Source organism: Rattus rattus, chromosome 1 (assembly GCF_011064425.1).
Source record: "Rattus rattus isolate New Zealand chromosome 1, Rrattus_CSIRO_v1, whole genome shotgun sequence".
Taxonomy (NCBI): Eukaryota; Metazoa; Chordata; class Mammalia; order Rodentia; family Muridae; genus Rattus; species Rattus rattus.
The window spans coordinates 242,782,575-242,789,462 of NC_046154.1; the positions used below are offsets into that span (position 1 = coordinate 242,782,575).

At 38.6% G+C, this 6,888-nt stretch overlaps 2 non-coding genes across 2 annotated transcripts; one reads left to right on the forward strand and one right to left on the reverse strand.

Annotated features, from left to right (window-relative positions):
- Positions 1-2,438: 2,438 nt before the first annotated feature.
- Positions 2,439-2,564, reverse strand: LOC116890589. The gene has a single exon (XR_004386748.1). It is a non-coding gene; the product is annotated as a small nucleolar RNA SNORA17 (small nucleolar RNA).
- Positions 2,565-6,505: 3,941 nt separating this feature from the next.
- On the forward strand, positions 6,506-6,565 carry LOC116890425. The gene has a single exon (XR_004386624.1). It is a non-coding gene; the product is annotated as a U7 small nuclear RNA (small nuclear RNA).
- The last annotated feature ends 323 nt before the right edge of the window (positions 6,566-6,888 follow it).

The window sequence follows — 6,888 nt, forward strand, 5'->3', positions numbered from 1 at the left end:
CACAGTCGGACTTACCTCTCCCATTGTTGTGTCATGTACTGAGGCTTGTACCCTTAAATTGTGAGCCCAAATGAACTCTTCCTTATGTTGCTCTTGTCACTACTTACTTGGTCAAAGCGTTAAGAATAACAATAAATAAGTAAAAACAAATAACACAGTTCCTTGTACATATATACATAGGAAATGATACTTTTATGATGTAAATTCATATATATATACATAATCTATAGTTATTTTCATATTTCATGGGAATAGACTCTAAACTCTTAGAAAAGTCTTAGTTTACAATAAGTGATTAATAAAGTAGTTTTGCTGGACTTTATATAGCTAGACTTATTTACCCTACCCAAATTTATATTTTAAAAGAAATCTCCCCATAATTTTTGCCCATTTCCCAGGCAATATTTAGCCCTGCTCTACTCTGTGCTTAGATTTATTTAACTTTCACATTTTGAGTCATTTTACATAGAAGTTAGAAGTTTCAGAATTTATCTGGCTCAGTTTTCGTAGCTCAATGTCTTTCAGATTCATTAATGATGTTGTTAGTAATAACATCATGTTTTTCATAAGCCAGGATAATATTACACTTTTTGTGAAATGTTTTGTAATTTGTTAAACAATTTATCCATTGATGGGAGCTTAGTTTTTTCTTCTTTTGATATTGTGAATAATGCTGCGGTGAATATAGAAGTACAGATATGTCTTTGCGATTGAGATTTTGATTCTTTTAGATACATCTCTAGAAACAGAACTTTCTGGATTATATGATATTTCTGTTTTAACTTTAAAAGATTTCCTATGATGTACTGATTTACATTTCCATCAACAGTGTGTATATATTTTGAATGCCTTTACTTATACTCATCTTTTATGTTTTTGATCAAAGTTATTCCAGTAGATGTCAGAGGAAAGATCAATATTCTTTAAATGTATGTTCTCTTAAAATTCCAGCTACTTTATTATTCACATTTATATGATGTGCAAAATGAAGAATTGCATTATATTTTATAGACATGTTTAGTATACTTTGATGATATTCATCATGATTTTCTTTTCTTCTTTTCAATAGTTTCTTTTTTTCCAAATAATTATCTTTTTGCCCTATTCATTAAAAAAAAACCCTTTTTATTGGTGCTTTGTGAATTTCACACCATATCCCTAAATCCCACTCATTTTCCTTCCTCTTGTATCTGCCCTCTACCCTTGCAACCTCTTCCCCAACAGTGAAAAAATTTCTCATTGTAGAAATGGAGGTGTGTCACAGTGTGTCCTACAGTATATCCTTCTGTCCACACCTTTGCTTGCAAATGTTCATTGCAATGACTCACTGGTTAGGTATGAGGCCTCTGGCTTTGTCACTCAATTGATCCTGGAACTTTACTGGAACTCCTCTCAGGTATCCTGTTGTTGTCCTCTGTCATAGAGATCCTGTAGTTTTGGCTCTGTAGGACTGGCTCCTTCAAGTACTACAGCAAGTCATTGCTGGGTCTACCCTGCTGCCCAGGGGAGGTTCAGTGTCTACTCTCTTGAGTACTGTAGCTGGTGATAGGCAGGAACAGCTCCCCTCCTTTTTAACCCCAGGGCCAGGTCTTCTGCCTCCTGCAAGTGGTGAGGAAGGAGGAGGGAGGAGATATCTTCCCCTCCTCCACGCCATCACACAGGAGAAGAGTGATAGGGCCAAGTCTTCTTCACTTGTGCTCTTGGAGTCTGACTCCCACAAGTCCCATCTTCCACATACTGCAGCTAGTTAGGCTCTGGTCTGCTCTCCTGTTTTCATTCCCCTAGGACCAGCTTTCTGAAGATGCCTAGGTAAAGACATTTACAAGTCCGCAGGCAGCAGCTCAGACCGTGGATGTGTGCCAGAACTTTGGTGGTAGCATACCCCTACTGCTGTGGGGCCACAGACTAAATGTGGTCCCCAGTGGCAGCACAGGCCAGGACCCCACCCTGGTCCCAGGTGCTATCACTGGCCACTCACAAAAGTTCCTCCTCACTACCCTTAAGTTTCCTGTTTTGCCTCTCCTCATTGTGCGCACATCCTTCTGTTTCTCTTTCTTTTTCATTTCTCCACCACTTACTTGGTCCTTTTAGTGGTACCCTGGGTCTCTGTCTGAGGTCATCTCAGAAGTGGTTTCAGGAGTGCTATGCCCCACTTGTACATAATGGTGAAGGCAGGTGTCATCTTAGGTGTGGTCTGCCCACATCTAGGCCTGTTTGGTGCCCAACGGGTGGTCATCTCAGGCTAGCTCCCTGTACTGGCCCCATGGCACTGGTCTGGTGGTCATCCCAGGCTTGTTCCTTGCCCAACCAGCTGGAGTATCCCCATCAGTCTCAGGCTCACTTCCAACTGGTGGTTTTAGTCCCAGGCATACTCTTATAGTCTCCAGCTTGCTCCTGGTCCTTGTGGCCCAAGCCCCCTGGTGTCACTTTTTTCATGGAATGTTAGGAATTGTTCAAATGTTCTTAGATAAGAATACTGAGCATTCACATTGCCTTCTCCTCTTTTGCCACCTATGGTTGAGAAAGTGACATAGTAGTCACACTTGCAAGTTTCTAGAGGCAGGTGATTTCCTTATTTTTAAGTTTTAAACTTTTTGAAAAAAATGTATTTTAACTATATTCCTTCCCTTCCCTCAACCTCTCTGAGATTCTCTCTACCTCTCTACACACGCAATGTCATGCTTCCTCTCTTTCTCTAGAAAAAAAAAACCCATAACACATAAAACAAACAAACAAAAAGTTAAAACAAACAGGAAAAAACAAAACAATAAAATAAAAATTACTAAAACAGAGTAAAACAGAATACACTCACAAAACCCCCTGGAGTCCAGTGTGTAATGACCAACTATGCCTGTGTGCAGGATCTGCTCTGGAGATTGGCTGATACACCTAGTGACATCCAGTTGATGAAGCTGATTGTTTCTTTTGCAATCAGAATCAATTGTGGATACTTTCTTGATTTGGTGTTAGACTTCTTGTGCAATTCTCTTTTCTCCATGCTGGAGTCAATGCCGCTAAGTAAAAACTCCAGTGTTAGGAATGGGTTATATCTTGTTGAATCATTGACCAAAGTGGTCCAATAGCCCATCCCCACTTAAATATCATACTTTATCGTTGAATATACTGGTCGCCATCCATATTCTGATGGTAAGGTCCTGTTGCTGAAGCATAACTAATTTATATCCTTAAAAATGGAGAAAGAGAGCTAATGCCCCACTAGAAGTGTCCTTACTGGCTAGATAGTGGTCATGGTGATAGGTAGGTACTTTGTACACTGTGGGAGGAAAAAAATAATCATCAGGATCACCCAGCTACAAAATCTGTGACCCATAAAAGTAACCAGCCTATAAGATATCCTGGTATATTAATGGTACAAACATTATTGGAGTAACCAGACATTTTTAAAAAGTGGATTTAAGGCTCATTCCATGAGATGGAACTCATACTTGATACTGATAAAGTAACCAAGAATCGGAGACTAGATAGGTCATGGGTACTAAGGAAAAACCTATTACTATTATTCAGCAAATTGTGGAACTCCTTATAAATGATTCCTATATCTATAGGTCAGTGCATCATTCAGCGCTCATCAGAGAAGCTTCCTTTTATTTATTTATTTTTTTTTATTAACTTGAGTATTTCTTATTTACGTTTGAGTGTTATTCCCTTTCCGGTTTCTGGGCAAACATCCCCTTCCCTCCTCCCCTTCTTTATGGGTGTTCCCCTCCCCATCCTCCCCCCCTTACCGCCCTCCCCCCAACAGTCTAGTTCACTGGGGGTTCAGTCTTAGCAGGACCCAGGGCTTCCCCTTCCACTGCTGCTCTTACTAGGATATTCATTGCTACCTATGAGGTCAGAGTCCAGGGTCAGTCCATGTATAGTCTTTGGGTAGTGGCTTAGTCCCTGGAAGCTCTGGTTGCTTGGCATTGTTGTACATATGGGGTCTCGAGCCCCTTCAAGCTTTCCAGTTCTTTCTCTGATTCGAGAAGCTTCTTCTTGTACTAAATGTTAATTAACAAACAAACCCACTACTGTACAATGTGTAGAAAAGACAGACTTTGGGGCACTCATCCCTAAATGGAATGTCTTTATCAAACTAAGCCCCAAAGATTTATCCAGAAAATGATGAAGAAAGACTATAGATCCAGAAGTGATGAATGACTCCAAGGAAAAACAATTTTCCAGACACAACAGGGCAGATACACATGGGACTTCAAAGACTGTGCTAGCATGTACAAGTTTAAACCAGACTTTATGTTTTCTTAATGATCGATGATATTAAACATTTTTCATATACCTCTTAGTCAGTTGTATATCTTCTTTGGAGAACTTTTAAAGCTAGTTTTGCCCTTTTTAAAAGGTGGATTGGTATTGAGTTATTTGAATATTTCTCTTTGTTCCCAAATGATGGCTTCTTTCCTGTGTTTGGCCCTGATTTGTATGCATAAAAGAATATTATGCTTCTTATTCCTGAATGGATGAATCTGTTCATGAACTCACCATTAACCTATTTCTTGCTTTGAACAAAATCCATTCTGTGATCTAATGTATTTGAATTTGTGCTTGGTAGGCCATCCATTTACTCACACTTAATGCTTATGTTAGGCACCAATTGTCTAGACTTATAAAATTTGTTGAGCACAGTAACTCAATATATGGGCAGATGAATATATAAATAGTTTTTAGTGAATCTGTTTTATTATATAAATAATGTTCTCAAGAGTTCAAAGAAGCCAGAAAGGAATATAATGAGTGACTCAAGTAGCATTGTACATTAAGTATATAATAAGTAAATATTAAGTACTATTGAGTCAGATAGTAATAATGAGGGAAGTATACAAGAAATGGTACATACTATTTTAGCCTTATTTTAACCTGGTATATATTTGCTGGATATATTAACAAATAAATAAGGTATTAGCCACATGCAAGTTCACAGCTACCCCATCCTTAAATGAATTCTGATCAGAATAGGGATGAGCTTCTTATTGTTCAATAATAAGAATCAGGTGTGGACACACAAAGCAGCATACTGAGTGTTCTGAATAAAGATATTAACTTTGGCACAGTTCAATTTCCATAATTAATTTTGGTATATCACTTTAAGCACACAGGTTTGAAATCCATGACTCAGGAATATTAGATAATGTCTCAAGGATGAATCCCAGGAATTCAGCAGCATTTTCAGAATTAGATAGAGAAATTTCTGGTCAGAGTCTTAGCTAATGTCCTAAAGTTCTGTTCTGTCAGCTAGTAGCATTGAAACTTGACCAACCACCCTTCTGTAGGTCTTGAATGGTATTGTCCTGAGGAAATGTGAATATATTTTTTGAAATCTCAGCTGGTTAGATACTTTGCCAATTCCAGCATGGTCTTGGTAGGGACAGAATGACATGATTCCTGCCCCTGGGAACCATGTGGTATCAATGACTGCTATAGGAATAAGGTTTGTTTGAATAATACTGTGCATATTTTCGTATTCCTTCAGGATGTCCTCCCTGAAATGTTAATGACTCATGATAATCAAAGACTGCATGGGTCTGGGAGGCAAAAATGTGGCTAATATCTAAGTAAAATGGTAAAAACTAGGACCTTCAGGATAGCCCTTAAGCCTGTGGAAAATAACTCTAAAAGTGATGGGGCCCCAGTATTCACCAAGAATTGGGTGGGTTTCCCTTCCACTTTCAAGGTTACCCTGGGCTGGAAGAGGAGGTCTGAAGCCTGTCCTCCCTAGTTGCTGTCTTCCCCCAGGGCTAACAAAAGCATGAGTTAAAAATATAATTTCTCAACTATGCAAAAATAGCAGGATGCAATATGAATTGTACAAGGGGCTTCACAGTTCTAAAGGAAAAAAGGCAGCTACACTATAAGCCAGTTTCTAAGGAAGATACTAAGGAAGAAGATAAAGAGATTTAGGTGTTCTCGGGGCAAGATTACATTCAGCTAAGCTTTTTGTTGTTTATGCTTACAAATGTAGGAAGATTCCTGAGATCAGGTTCAGCCTGGGACAAAAAGAATTTAGGTCCAGGTGTGGTTGAAAAGGTAATCTCAGGACAAGGTCCCACCCAGCTAAATTTATAAAGGCAGGCAGATCTCAGAGGTAAAGGGAACGGGGGTTTGGAGGAAGAACTCTGTGAGGGGGGAACTGTGTGGGGCAATATTTGGTATGCAGATAAATAAAATAATTATTTGAAAAAAGAAAAAAATTGTACTTGCTGTACATTTCCTAAGAGTCAAGGGGCTAAGGTCATAGAATGCTTCATGGGATGGTCAAGAGGGAACGTGGAATAAATTACTGCATTGATATGTAAGTTAAAACTGGGCTTTTGGTCTGCATGAGATGAGATATCAAAAAGTGATAGCAGTTCTTTTTTAGAATTTGTCTCTAGCTAGAGCTAAGCTATCTGGAGATCTCCGGAGAGTGAACACAGCTCTTCAAGAATTTTTTTTTTTTCTAACAGGACCTTGGATTTTAGTCAGAAAATTTATGAAGAATTTGTCTTGGAATTTTGTATAGCTCTTTTGGAATTTTTCTAACAGGATTTCTGACATTGAGAAATCCCAAGAATCACTTAGAGAGCTAACCCAACTCTTTCACAGTGTTTTCTAGCAGCTATCCAGAGAAGGTTGTCTGAAGAGTGAACACAGCTCTTTTAGAACTTTTTCAAACTTTCTGATTTTGATTGGAAAACCCAAGAATTGCTTTTAGAATTTTTCTAATAGGACTTCTGACTTGGTCAGAAGATCCAAGAGGTTTTTATAGCAGCTTTTCTGACTTTGGTCAGAAAACCCATGTGTTATCCAGAGAGCTTTTAGAATTTTTACTAGCAAAAAGAGCCATCTCCAGTAGAAAGCTAGCTATCTCAACTAGAGAGTTTTTAGATTACC